At 36.3% G+C, this 18,321-nt stretch overlaps 1 long non-coding RNA gene across 2 annotated transcripts in view; it reads left to right on the forward strand.

The window, feature by feature from the left end:
- LOC144579176 (uncharacterized) overlaps positions 1-18,321 on the forward strand; it is a 101,022-nt gene that overhangs the window by 64,021 nt on the left and 18,680 nt on the right. For both annotated transcript variants that reach the window (XR_013526138.1, XR_013526137.1), the window contains exon 2: positions 11,767-11,870. This is a non-coding gene — a long non-coding RNA (uncharacterized LOC144579176). The remainder of the gene's footprint in view (positions 1-11,766; positions 11,871-18,321) is intronic.

Genomic DNA, 18,321 nt, shown 5'->3' on the forward strand with positions numbered 1-18,321 from the left:
ATTTCAACAACATATGGAACTTTCTGGAAGACAGACCACATTATAGCCCATGAAATGAGCCTCAGTAAATTTAATAAATTTGAAATCATATCAAGTACTCTCTTAGGATACAGTGGAATAAAACTGGAAATCGACTACAAAAGTAACCTTCAAAACCACAAATACATGGAAATGAAATAACCTGCTTCTGAATGAGCATTGGGTCAAAAATGAAATCAAGATGGAAATTTAATAATTCTTCAAACTGAATGACAATAATGATACAAGCTATCAACCTCTGGGATACAGCAAAGGCAGTGCTAAGAGGAAAGTTCATAGCCCTAAACACCTACATCAAAAGACTGAAAGAGCACAAACTGACATTTTAAGGTTACATCTCAAGGAACTAGAAAAACAAGAACAAACCAAACCCCACCCAGCAGAAGAAGGGAAATAACCAAGATCAGAAATTAACTAAATGAAATTGAAACAAAGAAGAAATACAAAAGATAAATGAAACAAAAAGATGGTTCCAAAATACTAGCTAGCCAAATCCAACAGTTTATCATGTTATCATGAAATCCACCATGATCAGGTGGGTTTCATACTAGGAATGAAGGGATGGTTTAACATATGCAAGTCAATAAATGTGATACGCCACATAAACAGAATTAAAAACAAAAGTCACATGATTATCTCAGTAGATGTAGAAAAAGTATTCAACAAAATCCATTAAAACTCTCAGCAAAATTGGCATACAAAGGATATACCTCAATGTAAAAAATGTCATCTATGACAAACCCACTGCCAACATAATACTGAATGGGGAAAAGTTGAAAGCATTCCCTCTGGGAACTGAAAGAAGACAAGGATGCCTACTCTCACCATTTTTCTTCAACACAGTACTGGATATCCTAGCCAGAGCAATCAAACAAGAGAAAGAAAGAAAACTCATCCAAACCGCTAAAGAGGAAGTCAAACTGTCACTGTTTACTGATGATATGCTTGTTTACCACGAAAACCCAAAAGACTGCTCCAGCAAGCTCCTAGAACAGATAAAAGAATTCAGCAAAGTTTCTGGATACAAGATTAATGTACACAAATCAACAGCTCTTCTATACATGAGCAGCAACCAAGCAGAGAATCAAATCAACCTCTTTTACAACAGCTACCAAAAATAAAATACTTACAAATACACCTAATCAAGGAGTCAAAAGACCTCTACAAGGAAAACTAGAAAAAAAACACTGTTGAAAGAAATCATAGAGACACAAACAAATGGAAACACATCCCATGCTCATGGATGGGTAGAATCAATATTGTGAAAATGACCATACTGCCAAAAGCAACCTACACATTCAATACAATCCACATCCAAATACTACCATCATTCTTTATGGAATTAGAAAAAAATAAATTCTCTAACTGATGTGGAACCAAAAAAGAGCCTGAATAGCCAAAGCAAGACTAAGCAAAAACAGCAAACCTAGAGGCATCACACTACCTGATTTCCAACTATACTATGAAGCCATAGATTCTAAAACAGTGTGGTACTGGTATAAAAATAGGCACATAGACCAAGGGAACAGAATAAAGAACCCAAAAATAAACCTGAATACTTACAGCCAACTAATCTTCGACAAAGTGAGCAAAAACATAAAGTGAGAAAAGAACACCCTTTTCACAAATGGTGCTAGGATAATTGACTAGCCACATGTAAGAGAATAAAACTGGATCCTCATCTCTCATCTTTTACAAAAAATCAACTTGGGATAGATTAAAGACCTAAATCTAACTATAAACATTCTAGAAGATAATATTGGAAAAACTCTTCTAGATATTGGCTTACACAGGATTTCATGACCAAGAAACCAAAAGTAAATACAGTAAAAAACCAAAGATAAATAGTTGAGCCCTAATTAAAATAAAGAGCTCTTGCACAGCAAAACGAACAGACAGAAGAGTAAACAGACAACCCAGAGTGGGAAAAAAATCTTCACAATCTATACCTCTGACAAAGGACTAATATCCAGAATCTACAATGAACTCAAACAAATCAGTAAGAAAAGAACAAACAATCCCATCAAAAAGTGGGCTAAAAAGATGGATACACAATTCTCAAAAGAAGATATGCAAATGACCAACAAACATATGGAAAAATGTTCAACATCACTTATGATTAGGGAAATGCAAATTAAAACCACAATGCAATATCACCTTACTCTTGCAAGAATGGTTGTAATTTTTAAAAATGTCAAAAAAAACAGTAGACGTTGACCTGGATGCAGTGATTAACGAATACTTCTACACTGCTGGTGGGAATGTAAACTAGTACAGCCACTGTGAAAAACAGTGTGGACATTCCTTAAATAACTAAAAGGAGAACCACCATTTGATCCAGGAATCCCACTACTGGGTATCTATCCAGAGGAAAAGAAGTCATTATACAAAAAAAAAAATACTTGCACACACATTATAGCAGCAAAACTCACAATTGCAATATCATGGAATCAACCCGAATGCCCATCAGTCAACAAGTGGATTAAAGAAATTGTGTGTGTGTGTGTATATATCATATATATATATATATATATATATATATATATGATGTCTATATGGGTATATATATGATGTCCATATATGTATATGCATATATATATACACATACATATATAGACACCATATATATACCCATATGTATATATACACATATATATACATATATATGTGTATATATGTATATATATATGTGTACATATGTATACATATGTATATATGTGTATATATATGTGTGTATGGTGTGTGTCTATATATGGTGTGTGTGTGTGTGTATATATATATATACACACCATTTACATATGTATACACATATATATGATGAATATATATATTCATCATACATATGTGTGTGTATATATAAATATATATATATATGAATACTACTCAGCCATAAAAAGGAATGAATTAACAGCATTTGCAGTGACCTGAATGAGATTGGAGACTATTATTCTAAGTAAAGTGAGTAACAGAAAACAAAACAGCATGTTCTCACTGATTTGTGGGAGCTAAGCTACAAGGATGCAAAGGCATAAGAATGATACAATGGACTTTGGGGACTTGGAGGGAAGAGAGGTAAGGTGGTGAGAGATAAAAGACTACAGATAGAGTACAGCAAATACTGCTCAGGTGATGGGTGCACAAAATCTCACAAATCACCACTAAAGAACTTAATCATGTGGCCAAATACCACCTGTACCCCAGTAACTTATGAAAAAATAAAACAATAAAAACAGAAACTATGCTAAATATTTCTCTGTTCACAAGATGCAAACAAGACAGTGCAGAAGCCCTGCTGAGTTCAGAGCAGATAAAATGCTCCGAGAAACAGCAGCTGCTGAGCATAACCATCTTCTCTTCTAAAGCTTAAAGGTAGGTAGTTACAGTTAAGAGAGAGAAATTCTTAGAGAAGTACCAGGGTTTTCCTATGAAGAAGGAAAGCCTGATGATAACATAGTGAATGGATATGTCAGTGCCATCCAACACTGAAGTCAACAAAATAGAACAGAGGTCCTTATCCTGTGGAAACTACGAATGGCTAAAGTAAATAATCTTAAAGAGAAAAATAAACCATCTCAGCACAGTCTTTACAATGGAACAGTAACGTACCTAACGATGTATACTTCAGGGTTCTGAATAAATACAGAGATTACCATTTTAAAATAAACACGATAAATACCTTAAAATAGATAAGGTAGGATATACTGATGACATTAATCAATAATAAGCAATCATCAAAAGAAACAAATAGCTTTGCTGAATATAAATACACAAAATATATTACAGGATGAATAAGTTACAGAACTGATGAAGTTACAAATTAAATTAGTGAATAGAAAGGTCAGATCCCAGAACTTATTTTAAAGGCATCAGAAAAGTACGACATAATGGCAAATAGAACAAAGAAGTTTTTTAAGATAAAGATGCAAGTGTCACCAGTCAATCATAACAGTATCAGAAAGGAGTAAAACAAATAAATTAAGTAGAAATAGATAAAACTAGAATCAAAAGAAAGTTCTCAGAATTTAAAATATAAGTTGAAGTGACTTTAGAAAGTACAAAACTATATAAAAAATACACACATATGTGTATTATAGAAAAATTTGAGAAAATATCCTAACTACTTTCAGAGAATGCAGTTACTTTTAAGTGAAAATCATTCATATTGATACAAAACTTTCCAGTGTAAACACAAGAAACAAGATACCAGCAAATTAACATTTTCAGTGTTGAAGGAAAATAACTTCAATCCTATAGCAAGTAACATTGCTTTTATTTTAATTTTAGGATGCAGATGATGCCATCAATAATAAAACCCTTTTTTAAAAACCGTAAAAGAATCCTAGAGGATGCTACATGAATCTGAAAAAATAAGGGTAACAAAATACCCCAGTAAAGTGTATTGTTGTCTTCAACATGGATAACATGAAAACTTTGAGAATTTATACCTAAGTGGTGGTGATGATGAGAACAGACGGGAGTCTGCTAACCATCTGGGGACATCTACCCTATCACCTCATTTTCTCAGCTCTTCACGGCCAGTGGATTACAGTCTGAAACAACTTTCTTCTCCTAATGGTGCTTTCCTCTAATAATTCAAAGGCTACCTATCTAGAAGAGTTGACAGGTGGTGTGGGAGGCAAGAGGAGCATTCAACAGAGGGTGGGTCTGTACTGGTTTTCTATTGCTGCCTAACCAACTGCTGCCAAATTAGAGGTGCAACACAGCACATATTCATTATTTCACAGTTTCTGCATGTCACGAGGTGCAGGCATGGTTTAAATAGGTCCGCTGCTTTAGAGTTCCATCAGGTAGCAATCCAGGGTTGACTGGTCCTGCAGTCTCATCAGAGGTTTGACTGGGGAAAGGTACACTTCCAGTCTCCAACAGATTGTTGGAAAAGTCATCTTGAAACTACAGGACCGAGGTCCTCATTTTCCTGTTGACTTTCATCAAGGGCTCATCTCTATTTCTGGAGGCCACTCGTAGTTTCCTATCATGTGGCCTTCTCCATAGGCAATTTACAACATGACTACTTGTTCCCTCAAGACAAGCAGAAGAATCTCTCTCCAGTCTACTAAGATGGAGTAATATATAACAGAATGCAATTGGGGGTAAAGGGTATCATTCCATCACTTTTTCTATGGTCTGTTGGTTAAAAGAAGTGGTAGGTTCTGCTTGCACTGGAAGGGAGGAGATTTTATAAGGGTGTGACTTATTGGAGGTCATCTAAGTTAGGCCAACCACAGGTATTAGGGTTTTCCAATTTGAGGTTTATTGCCTCCCTTTAGATGTCCAACATCATCTCAAATTTGGGCCTGGCTATTGTCATAAAAGGTAACTATTAAAAAAATATGAAGTAGCATGCCAAATTTTTACACACCTGCAGAACATTATTATTATACATGAAATACTACAAGGTAAACAGCATATGGTATATAAAGCAGACTTATTGGAACAGATGGTCTGAGGACATAAAATAAGCACAATAAATATTCTCAAAGATAGAAGAGAGGGTATTAATAATATAAAGCAAAATCAATAAATTATAAAAAGTTGGAAATATTAAGTATGCAGAATATAGTCGCTGAAATATTTTAAATGGTCTAAACAGGATGAGTATAACTGAAGAGTGAATGAGCAAGCTCAAAGACCTGATTGAGGAGCTCTCAAAATACAAAACAGGATTAAGAAAAAATATGCAGGAGGAAAGCTAAGCAATACATACAGAAAGTAGATGTAGAAGTGCCAACCTCTGTAAGAGTTTCCGAAGAACAAAAACTAATAAACACAGGAAAGGAAATATTTGCAAAAACTAATGGGGATAAAATTTCTAAAATTAAAACAAGATGTGAGACTTCAGACTGAAAGGGCCCAGAAAGTTCTATGTAAAATGAGTAAGGAAATATCCCCACCTAAACACATACCAAACACAGAGACATCTCCAGAAAAATTTCTGGTTGTCAATAATGATATTAAATTAGATCAACTTCAGATTTCAGAATTATTATTTCTTTAGCTAAACTGCCATTTAAATAGAGAGGTGAGTAAAAATATTCTCAAGGATGTCACCCTAAGAAGATTAGTTGTACAAAAATCCACTTGGAACAATACTGTAGGGAGAGGCAGTCAAATAAGAAAAATACACCCAGGTGGATATGGCAACCTACATGAGAATTAAGGATAATTTAGCATTTTAGCAAAGATCATAGTTGTGTCTTGAAACTAGGATGAGAAAAGAATAGTACTTTATGTTGTGATATAAACCCAGAGCTAAATTTCAGGAGAGATGAAGTGGGTGAAAAGACCAAAAGGACCTGAGAGTCTGATGATACCTTTTCTGACTGGTCAGGGAAGAGATATAGATAATAAATTTAAGAAATCAACATAGACATAAACATGAGGAGTGTTCTTTGCATGAAGATAACTAATATAAAAACAAAAATCAAATATAAAACTTTTAAACCATCAGAAGGAAAACCTATCATGATCGATGCAGAAAGGGAAAAAGAAAAAAGTAAAAAGCAAAAGACATTAAATGAAAAATGTAAAATAACAGAAACAAATTTTAATATAATATTAATCTATACTATAATTGAATTAAATTCACAAATGAAAAGACAATAACTCAGACTGAAATTAAAAAGAAAGATGCGAAAATATATTATCAGCAATGATTTAAAAATAAGAACTGAAAATAAAAGGTGGGAAAAAAAACATGTCATGTGACTATAACCAAAAGACGTTGAAGGAGTATTATTAATATCTAGCAAAATATAATTTGAGACAAAAAATTACAAGATATTAAAGAGGTTCATCATAATGGTAAAAGGTGCAATTGATCAAGAAAATAAATGATTATATTTATGACTATAATAATACAGTCTTAAAATACTTAAAGCCAAATAAAAAAAAAGACCCTGTGAATCGTTGCTGGAGATTTTATCATACTATTCTTAGAAATGATAGACCCAGAATGCATAGTGAATACATAGATAATACCATATAGAAACATAGATAATGTCATATAGAAACATAGATAATATCATATAGAAATCAAATTAATCTATGAGACAAGTCTAGAGCTTTGCACCCAATAAACAATACATATTATTTTTGAATACGCATACAACAATTAGAAAATTGACTATGCAATGCATAAAGAAAACCACAAAAGTTATTAAAATAAATAAGTAGAAAGGAAGAGAGAAATGGAGAAAAAGATAAAGCAAATTTTTTTTAAAAAAACTATTTTTATGACACCCCTCAAAAATAGAATTTAATAACAAAAGATAATAAAAATTCCATGTGTCTGGAAACAAAATATTATGCTGGCAAATTAGCAAATAACCATATGTTCATAAAGTATATCATAAAAATTAGAACTGAACAGTAATAAATTAATTTGAAAATTTGTAAGAACTAACTTACTCACTAAATTGTAGTTGTCAGTAAAGGCGTGTTTTAAATAAGCTAAGATGAAAACTTCAGTAGTCAGAAAAAAGGCAACAGAGTAAAATCAAATAAATCAGAAAAAAAGGAATCTAAGGGCAGATTTCAACGAAGCAGTGCATTAAGAAAAACAATAAAGTTAATACCCAATACTGATAATTACAAAATATTAATATCATATGCTTCTGATATAATTCAAGAAAAGAGAGGATGCATATTTTAAAAATATATATTGAAAAAGACAAAATTGTTAAAAAATAGATTAAAATAGATTTAATAGATTTATAAGGTTGTTTTAAAAAATCTAGATGAAATACATTTCCAAAATAGGAAATTAGGAAAAAAGAAACATTCAACTGATAACAGACATGAAAAAACACAAAATAGTAGGTAAAATCCATCCTCCTCGAAGCTGCAGGTCAAACTGTTTTTATAGCCGAACTCCACCAAACTTCTACAAAAGAGTTAATTCCTATTTTACACAAATCGTTGCAAAAATAGTCTCCAAGTTAAACTACAAATAAAAATGCTTTCTATGAAAATTTCTGGGTTGAATTTTGGATGAACTTGTCAAACTCATTTTAAAAATGTCTATGCCAGAATTTAGGCCCGTGAACAGCTATTAAAATTTTACCAAATAAAAGTAAAAAGAGAATGCTAACTCCGTTGGTTATTAAGACTTATTATAAGGCCATAGTAATTTAAAAGACTGATATTGGCACAGCAACAAAGCAACCAATGTATTAAAATAGCTCAGAAATAGCCTGTTTAATTGATAAATAATGACACTGAAAGGAGAATAATGTTTTGAATGGCATAATGGAAACAAACTTACAATAAGAAGAAAAATCATATACCCTAAATTATATCATATATAATGGTGAGGTCCAGATTAAATATATAATGTGGTGGAAAAACATCTAAGATACAATAGAAAAAAGTAAAAAAATAATTGTAATACCCAGGAGTGGAGAGAGATGTATTTGACATATGCCAAAAGCATATGCAATATAGAGATATTAATAGATATGGTTACATAGAAATTAAGAACTTCTGTTAATCAAAAGACATTGTTGGCTCAATTAAGACAGAGATAAGTATCATGTTGAAAAGCTCTAAGACAATATCTAGTATATAAGCTCAGAAGCCCCAACAGAAATGTAAGCAAACATATTCACAGGTAATAGATGAAGAAGACAAAATGACTAAGTATAAGAAGAAACTGTCAGACTCACTAGTATACAAATAAAGGGTCATGAAAAAAATTAAATACAATTTTGTATTTGTAAGAAAGGCAAAAAAAAAATCAATGTCACATATAGGGAAAGATGTACCCACTTGTTTACCGCAGGTGGGAATGCAATATCCAAAAGCCCTTCAGGTCTCTTAGCAGTAGCACCAGTATCTAATGAGGGCACATTCCAGATGGAAGACACAGACCCACCAGCAGAAACACAGTAAGTGCATAGTTCTCAAAATAGGTGATCCTGGATGGTGTGGGCTGGCATTCAGTGTGTGCTTTAATTTAAATTTACAGAGACAGAGAGAGGGACAGAGAGAGAGAGAGGGAGGACTCTAGTCCCACTTCCTGAAGAAGAGGGGTTAGGGCAGGCCCCATCTAGTCCCCCAATGGCTATTGGGCCCAGGCCTGGGCAGACCTTCAGAGGCCCAGAATATCCTGAGGACCACAGACCTTGTCCATCTGAGAGTCCCCATGCCCTAATGTTGCCTAGTGATGGCCTGTGGTTAAGTGGCTATTTCCTTCATGTTGTATTTCCTAAGAGGAGAGTAAACCCTGCATGTGGTAGGTTCTCGCTTCCTAAGCTACAAACAGTTGGTTCAAGGTAATCCACATACACCTTGTAAATGGGTGTAATAAATCAATATCAGTGCATTTTTTCCTTGATTCTAACAAAATAGATATTTTCTCCAATTTACAGAGGAGAAAACTAAAGATAACATAAATTCAAAACTACATTTGACATCCTAGAGCTAACAAGTGGAGTCAATCCTACAATCCAATGTAGTCTGAGTCCAAAGCCATTTCCTCTCCACTGAATCATACTGGGATAGGTGAGCAGGGTAAAATTTTTGCACAGATGGAGGAGGCTTGACTAGTCAAGACATGCTCTCAAAGAACTTAAGATAATTATCTCAATAATGGTGGTGCCTGTGCCTCTGTAAACTGCATAGCTGAGCTTACTCTTCTGCTCCTGATAGGTGATCTCTTGGGAATCCAAAAGTAAATAACCACTTTCGATTAGGAAGAGAGGAGAAAAGAGAAGCCCAAAGCAGTACCTTAAACTCCATCAACTTCTCCCTACACCCAGAGACCCAGAATATATCACTGTACATCTTCATGTATAGAACAAACAAAGCTTAAATTCTGCTTCAGAAGATGTGTTAACAAAACCCAGTGCCCTTCCCCCTCCATCCTCTTGTGATGAGAAGATACCTGGCTTCTATCCTTAGGAAAATCACCTTAATTATATGAGCTAATTATTTGTGTTGTTTCTTCCCCCCCACCCCCACCCAAATTATGGCCACCTTTAAGAGAATGCCATTGCTTTTCTAAAAAACAGATGATTGAACCACCTATTAGAATGTAAAAGAATTTGCCTATTGGAGTTCAAATCAAATAATAGAGCACAGTTTAAATTTAAAACACATTATCTTCACCCTTACATTCCCAACTCCACAGGCTCAAAACAGCAAAATGACCCACAGTCACCTTGAATCGCTCCATCATTACAACCTGACAGTGATTGCCTTTTTTGTTGTTTTGTTTTTAGTCTCTTTCAACCAGAAGGAACTGCTCTTAACTGTGAGATTATGCAGCTCTGTTTGGAAAGCTTTTGTGAGTCCCTATAGTGTAATGATTTTCCTTTAGAGAGCATGTAATTTTAGATTCTTGCATAACAGCACAGATTTTTATGGTATTACTAAACTTTGTAATTTTATTTCCCTCTGACAATTAAGTGCACATTGATGTTACGGAATTTTTTCTTCCTTCCATCACAGTTGGATGAAATTGGAAAGCAGACTATGGTGTGTTGGGAGTGCTCATGTCTAGAAGTGTAAACGTTTTGTGATTCCCTTGTTGAAGATCCATTTCACACATAGGCAAATCCATCACACTGCTACAGTTTACTTTCAGTTACAAACAAGCTGTAACCTAAAATACACAACGCACCAACCCAAAACAATCAATGTGCTGTTTATGCACTCCCTTTGTTTAGGAAACAGTTTAACAGTTTACAGTACATTAGCTCTGATGTTTAAACTAACCTTTTTGCAGAAAGTAAGCATCTTCCAAATACATACATTTTTCTCCTAGAATTTGTCATTTCTTATCACCAGCCACATCTCTTTCATGTCTATGGCACTCAGACCTGGGCAATAACACCTATATTTTATCAAGAGCCTTCACTGTTTCCCTTTGCTATGTAAATGAGTCACATCATTTTTTCTAGTCCAGGCAGCTGGCAGACAAATTCATTTGCCTGTAAACTAGGCAACGCAATTTGAACATGCATGATTCATCCTGTCCCTTAGAGGCAAGGTTAAGGCTTCTCTACCACAATAAGCGTTCAGTAACCAATGGGTGTATGACAATCGGCCCTTGAGTCCCTCTAAATTGAATTTTGTAATTTATCCAAGAATCTCCAAGAATGATAATGCTGTCTTTTAATCTTCATCTGTTGGCTTTAATCCATTCCCTGATGATTAGAGTTCAGGAGACTTGCTAGGGCTTAGTGTTTCCTCTCCTAGCAAGGCTTATTTGATCAATAGTATGATCCCAAGACAGGGTGGATAGAAACTCTGAAATCCAGTCTAGCTCAGCCTCCACTCTGAGGTCAGGTGCAACCATTTCTCACTGGAAATCACTTCCCATAGTCATCAGATTTCGTGTCCTTATACTCTATTACTTACATTTGAGAAACTAAGACCCTAGATGAATGTTTATGATCTTCACTCCATGGAGTAACCCTACCCTAAAATCTACCCACCATATGTGGTACATCATGGTATTAGGATAAGCCCTTACTCCTTCCATGACATACGATTATATTCCTTTAAGGAATAAATGTTTGTTTCTTCCCCAAATCCTTATGTTAAAGTCTTAACCCCGAATGTGACTATATTTGGAGATTGGAGGACTCAAAAGAACTAATTAAGGTTAAATGAGATCATAAGAATGGGAACCTGTTGCATAGAATTGATCTCCTTGTAAAAATATACATGAGAGAGCTCACACTCTTTTACCTCCGTATGCAGGCACCAACAAAAGGTCATGAGAGGACACAGGGAGAAGGCAGCCATCTGCAAGCCAGGAAGAGAGTCCTCACCAGAAACCAACCAGATGTTCAGATCGCAAAACTGTGAGGAAATAAATCTCTGTTGTTTAGGCGTCTAGTGTGTGGTGGTTTGTTATGGTAGCCCAAGCAGGCTAATGCAGACTAATGAGAATAAGCTGTTCTACCAACCATCTCAATCTTTTTGGAATTTTTCCTAAAAAATCACAGATGAGTCTGGACTCCTTTTCCACAGAGAAAACACCGTCTTCAAAATTATGCAATTGAGAAATGAATACATGTAGATGTGTGGTTTTGGATTTAACTTCAGGGAAATGCTCATGGTTCTATTCACTTTAAAATTTGAAGATTGTTTCTATGAACTATCCAGAATAAACACAAAAAAGCCAAAAAGGAAATAAAAAGAAACTTGCCCCAATCAATGTTCTGTCCACTTTGCCCAATATCACATAGCTCAGACGTGGCAACATCACGTAGCTCAGAGATTTTGCCAAGGTAAGAATATGATGCCAGCCCATCTGTCCTTGACTCTCTAAATAATCTCTAATAATCACATGGGTTAAATTCTTCCCTGTTTTTTTTTCTAAATTCATGGAGTTTTTTCCAAATTTATGGAGCTCAATTTTTAGGCTGATTAGGCAGAATTTAGTGGCTATGGTTGTCTAAGACGAGTGAACACATAAAATACAGCACAAAATGGAGCAGGACATCAGCCACTGCCACACGATGACAGCCCTTCTGTGGCCACTCTGCCCACAGCTTCTCAAGAAATTCTCCAGCAAAGCTGGCCCATGCCAATTGCAATGGTTGCTTAATAAAGAATTCCATTCAATCCAAGGAAGTAACAGAATACTTTGCCTAACATACTAATAATTATTCACAATACATAGTTCATGTACTTTTTAATTGAGTGTGTGTGTGTGTGTATGTGTGTGTTTCAATGGAACTAGAAGACTTTCACTGAATTTTTTTTGAGATGGACTCTTGCTGTGTCACCCAGGCTGTAGTGCAGTGGTGCAATAATGGCTCACTGTAACCTCCGCCTCCTGAGCTCAAGTTTTTCTCCTGCCTCAAGCTCCTGAGTAGTTGGGATTACAGGCACATGCCACCATGCCTGGCTAATTTTTATATTTTTAGGAGAGTCAGGGTTTCATCATGTTGGTCAGGCTGGTCTCGAATTCCTGACTTTGTGATCTACCCACCTCAGCCTCCCAAAGTGCTGAGATTACAGGCATAAGCCACAGTGCCCGGCCTGAAACTGTGACTTTTAAGCACTCATGAAACATCCTGTAGCTGAAAACTGTGGAAACTCAAAGATCCAAAACGGAAATAGATCACCCACACTTCAGGAGCTCAGTCTGCATTAGATTTCTTCTTACTCACAGCGTGACTCTTTCCAATTGGCTCATCTTAACCTTCACTCTTTTGTCTTCCCAAATTCAGAACTTTCATGTAAATCTCTGGGATATCCCCTAAACCAAATACATTTTACTAGGAATTAAAAAAATTTGGAGGAAAGAACAAGCTTACCTTCCTCTTGGCCTGAGACACCTGATCAGTAGAGTTATCCAGTAAGATCTCAGTGATCCTGATTCTCAGTCCACAGCTGTTTGCCCTATGACTTGCATTTCCTCCACTTGGTGACTGAGTATTGTGATGAATGCCACTCTCCCCACTTACCTGGCCCAAGTCACCTCAGTCTCTACATCCTTCCCTGGGACTGGGTAGGCAGACTAGGTACATACTTCTCTTCTTCAAACTCCAGCTTCCATTTTTGGTGTGACTCTGCAGCTTCCAATTGGAAAGGGCTGAGAGGGCAGCTTGTGAACGAGCTGGCCGAATTTAAAGCAGGATTTATGAATCTTGAGTGGGATTTTCATGCTGTCTATACCACCGTGAAATTATCTGCTGATTCCATTTAGTAAACAAGGCAGCAGGTTGAAGCTGGCTGTTCCCAGCCCAGCAGAGAGACAGTGTGGTAGCAATGCTGATGTGTCAGTGCAGAGACAACGGGACTGCTGCTGGGGAGGTGGGCTTGTCCGCCCCGGCATCGCTCTTCTAGTGCCTGAGTAGGAGGCAATTGAGAAAAGCAAAGGCATGTTTGCACACTGTCTCTCCACTCATTACTTATGTACAGCATATATTATTCAAAATAAGCAATTATCTCAAAGAAAACAAAGCTATTTGCATTTCCCAGGAGAGAATTTGCCCTCTGAGGGAGTTGGTGTCAGGCAGAGAGCAAGCAACCACTGACTGGAGCAGAAATAGTATCATTTTCTCTCTGCAGGACAAAATCCACTTCAGCCTCACATGCCTGGCCTGTCGCACGGTCGTTCTTCCCAGCCTGGTTTTTTCACTTTTCACAAATGCACGACACATTGCTTGCTTTTGGGCTAAACTCACTTCTTGTTCAAAATAAAGACCAACGTTGTAAGCATCAGTATTTAAAAATATATGAGTGAAATGACATTAAATTTTTTTAAAATCCTATTGTTAATTCAATCTATTTTTTTTAAATTATAAAAGACCTTTGTTATTCCGTTGTTTTGGTGAAATATCTTAGTGAGACATTATAATACGGAAATGACTCTTCTGTATCCTTCCCTAAGTACCCTACTTACAATGAGTTTTCCTGAATTTGTAGAGCAGTAGTTTTCAAATTTTCAAAGCAGTCAGAATCTCCTGGAGGGCCTATAAAAACACACGTTGGGCTGGACATGGTGGTTCACGCTTGTAATCCCAGCACTTTGGGAGGCCAAGGAGGGTGGATCACGAGGTCAAGAGATTGAGACCATGCTGGCCAACATAGTGAAGCCCTGTGTCTACTAAAATAGAAACACAAAATCAAATTAGCTGGGCATGGTGGTGTGTGCCTGTAGTCCTAGCTACATGAGAGGCCGAGGCAGAGGAATCGCTTGAACAAGGGAGGTAGAGATTGCTGTGTGCTGAGATCATGCCACTGCACTCCAGCCTGGCAACAGAGCAAGACCTCATCTCAAAAAACAAACAAAAACAAAAAAAAGAAAAACATGGATTGCTGGGTTCCAATCAATTATTCAGATGGAGATGGAGAATCTGTATGTCTAAAAAATTCTGGGTAGTCTAGGGATCAACTTTGAAAACTATTGTTCTAAAGTTATGCTGTTCAACAATGTAGCCACTAGCGACTTACTGCTTTGAATATGTGACTAGAGAAATGTGGCTGGTCTGAATTGAGATGTGGCATAAATGCCAAATGTGTACTGGATTTCTAAGGCTTTGCACAAAACTAGAATGCAAAATAGCATCTTGATAATTTTGATATGCTTACTTGTTGAAATAACATTTTTGATATTTTGAGATAAGAATATATTTTTAAAATTAATCTCAGCTGTTTCTTTTTACTTTTTAATATGGCTATTAGAAAGCTTAGAATTGCATATGTGGCTCATATTTCTACCACACCAACACTGATACAGAGGACCATACACAGGCTAAGGGTGGAATATCAGCAATATATAATTGAGGAGCAGAAATAGATTCGAAGTGTAAAGTTAAATCTGATTACCTAAGTATTGACTATTCCAAAATTCTAGGGAAACATATACCAGAATCATGGCAGTGGGTAAGATCTGGGAAGTAGCTGATATAAAACAATTCAGAGCAAAGTGAGAATCCAGGAGTCAGAAACTTGATCAATTTAATTGAGGTCAACAACATTTGGTAGAATCCAGTCTCTTTCAGAGAGTTAAAACCCGGTTTTCTGTTTGTCCAGTCTTACAGATGCTACCAGTATATGAAATAGAGCTCAAAACATACACTGAATTCTACTTTTTTTGTTTTTGTTTTTGTTTTTTTTGAGACAGAGTCTCGCTTCGTCGTCAGGTGCCAGGCTGGAGTGCAGTGGTGCAATCTCGGCTCACTGCAACCTCCACCTCCCGGGTTCAAGCAATTCTCCTGCCTCAGCCTCCCAAGTAACTGGGACTACTAGCATGTGCCACCACGTCCAGCTAATTTTTGTATTTTTAGTAGAGATGGGGTTTCCCCATATTGGTCAGGATCGTCTGAATCTTTGGACCTCGTGATCCGCCCACTTCGCCTCCCATTGAATTCTACTTTTATGTATACAATTTGTTTCATCAGGGAGATTGCCAACTTTGCAAGGGCAAGAACTAAATCTGTATTTTACATGATCTAGGGTACCTAGCATTGCATTAATCTATATTATATGAATAAGTGTAATAAATAAATAAACAAATTTATCTTAAATATTTTATACCTCCTTAAACCAAGGACAAAATCATTCCTAGATTTTGTGGAAATAACATCATAAGCAGTGAAACATTTTTAAAGTGTTGTCGAACAAATGTTATGAGTAATATTTAGCTCTAGTAGTTTAGAAAGCTGTGTAGATAATCTATCCTTGGGTATTCACAATCACAACAAAAATAATGCTTTACAGACACTGAGGCTGGGCTTGGTGGCCCATGCTTGAAGCCCAGCACTTTGGGAGGTGGGCAGATTGCTTGAACACAGGAATTCAAGATCAACCTGGGCACTATGGTGAAACCCTGTCTCTACAAAAATAAAAATAAAAATTAGCCAGGTGTGGTGGTTGAGGTGGGAAGATCACCTGAGCCTAGGGAGGTCAAGGCTGCAGTGAGCCATGATTGTGTCACTGCACTCCAGCCTGGGTGACAAAGTGAGACTCCATCTCAACAACAAAAACAATAGCAAAAAAAAGCAGACACTGAGAAATCTATGAAACATTTAACTTTATCTTATTGAACACCATATAAATATGAGCTTAATTTTCCTTATAATTCTGCCAATAGATATTCTCATGAGGCAGAAGGTAGAAGGGCACTAGCCCTTTTAGAAGATGCTAATTCTATCCATGAAGGCAGAGCCCTCCTGACCTAATCACCTACTCAAGGTCCCATCTCATCATACAGTTGCATTGGAGATTACGTTTCAATATGAATTTTGCAGGGGACACAAACATTTAAACCACAGCAACCAGTAACTGACAGACCCAAGAGGCACTTTGGCCTGCAGAGCAAGCAGATTGACAGGAGGAGGAGTGGAAGGGAGCAGGCTCTCTTCAAGGACCATGTTTCCAGCAAGTGCCTTGTAACTGTCCTTAAAGGTGCTTGAAAATGATTCTAATAACATGGTTTTTGTTGTTTTGTAAAGCCTATACAGCTACCTTTGTACAAAAATTATTCAACTTCTTTTATTACAGCACAGTCTAAAGTGATGCTGAAGGCAAATATTTAAAGGAAAAATATGATGTTTGCTGTTGCCCTAAATCATAAATAACAATTGTTCCCTCTAAACCGATTTAGGAATCTCTATGATAGGGTTTTTACTCTAGCTGGACCTTATCCCCCAAACTCCCGTTTGCCCTGTAGACAGAGCAGGACTGAATTATTATTATTTTTGTTTGTTTGTTTCTTTTGAGCACTCTATAGGGTTTTATTGCTTGGCTATGTGTAGGCATACAATGCAGCTGCACTCCTTTGGGAGGAACTCAGTAAGTAAAAGGCATTGTTGGTATATTTTTGTTTGTTTTATTATTCTGCATTGTTATTCCCCAGGCCTAACCATGGAGTTTTCTCTGCTGATGCAGAACCAGAATGTACTATTCTCACAAAGTCATTTAACAAAGATATGCTTCAGTAGGAGGGTCAAGGTACAACCCCTACCATATTCTTGATTTGGAGAATCCAGCTAAGGATAAATCACTTTCCTTTAATTTCATAAATATTAATTTCTTGGAGGAATTTATCCAAGTCAAACTATGTTACCCCTGTAAGTAACAGGGCAGGGTTAACTGCCTAATTCCCAAGGGCCCTACCCCATCGAGGGATAGTGTGACACTTCATTGATGTAGTTTTTTCTATCTTAGATGTACAGTGAGTAGCTATGAGAAACCAATTCACTTAACATAAAATATTAGCATTCATCAAGAATTTTTTTTTTTTTGCTGTGTGTGATTAAAGCACCATTGAAACAAATGTAGCTCCTTAAATGAGGTGTGACTATGCCAGCCCCAAGAAAAATCCTAGGCATGGAAATGGCGGGGGAAAATTGTCAAGTCGACATGGAAAATCTCTCTCATTACTTTACTGTAAGAATCTTAATTAGTCCCAAAGGTTTTACTCACTCATTTTAAAGCAAAATCAGGTAGATCAGACAATGAAATGTATGTCAATCAATCTCTGCCACAGTCAGCCAGCTGTGGCCACCTTACTCACATGACTTGACCTCCTATATTTGCAGTTGTCAGTTGGCTAGGATTTTGCTCCGTTCTAACTTGTAAGTGTGTAAGTGGAATTGTGCCGATAAATGAGCTTTTCTAATTGAGTTCATCCTTGTAAATTAATAAAAATTCCTGCCAGTCAAACATGTGCATGTTTGCAGGAATATTATCAGTAGGTAATGGAGATAATTAATACTTCATGACATCAAGGTCTGAAATTAAAATCAAATCTGAGACTTAACTGCAATTATTAAATCTGAGGAAAATTATCTT

The sequence above is a fragment of the Callithrix jacchus genome, chromosome 14 (genome assembly GCF_049354715.1).
Source record: "Callithrix jacchus isolate 240 chromosome 14, calJac240_pri, whole genome shotgun sequence".
Lineage (NCBI taxonomy): Eukaryota > Metazoa > Chordata > Mammalia > Primates > Cebidae > Callithrix > Callithrix jacchus.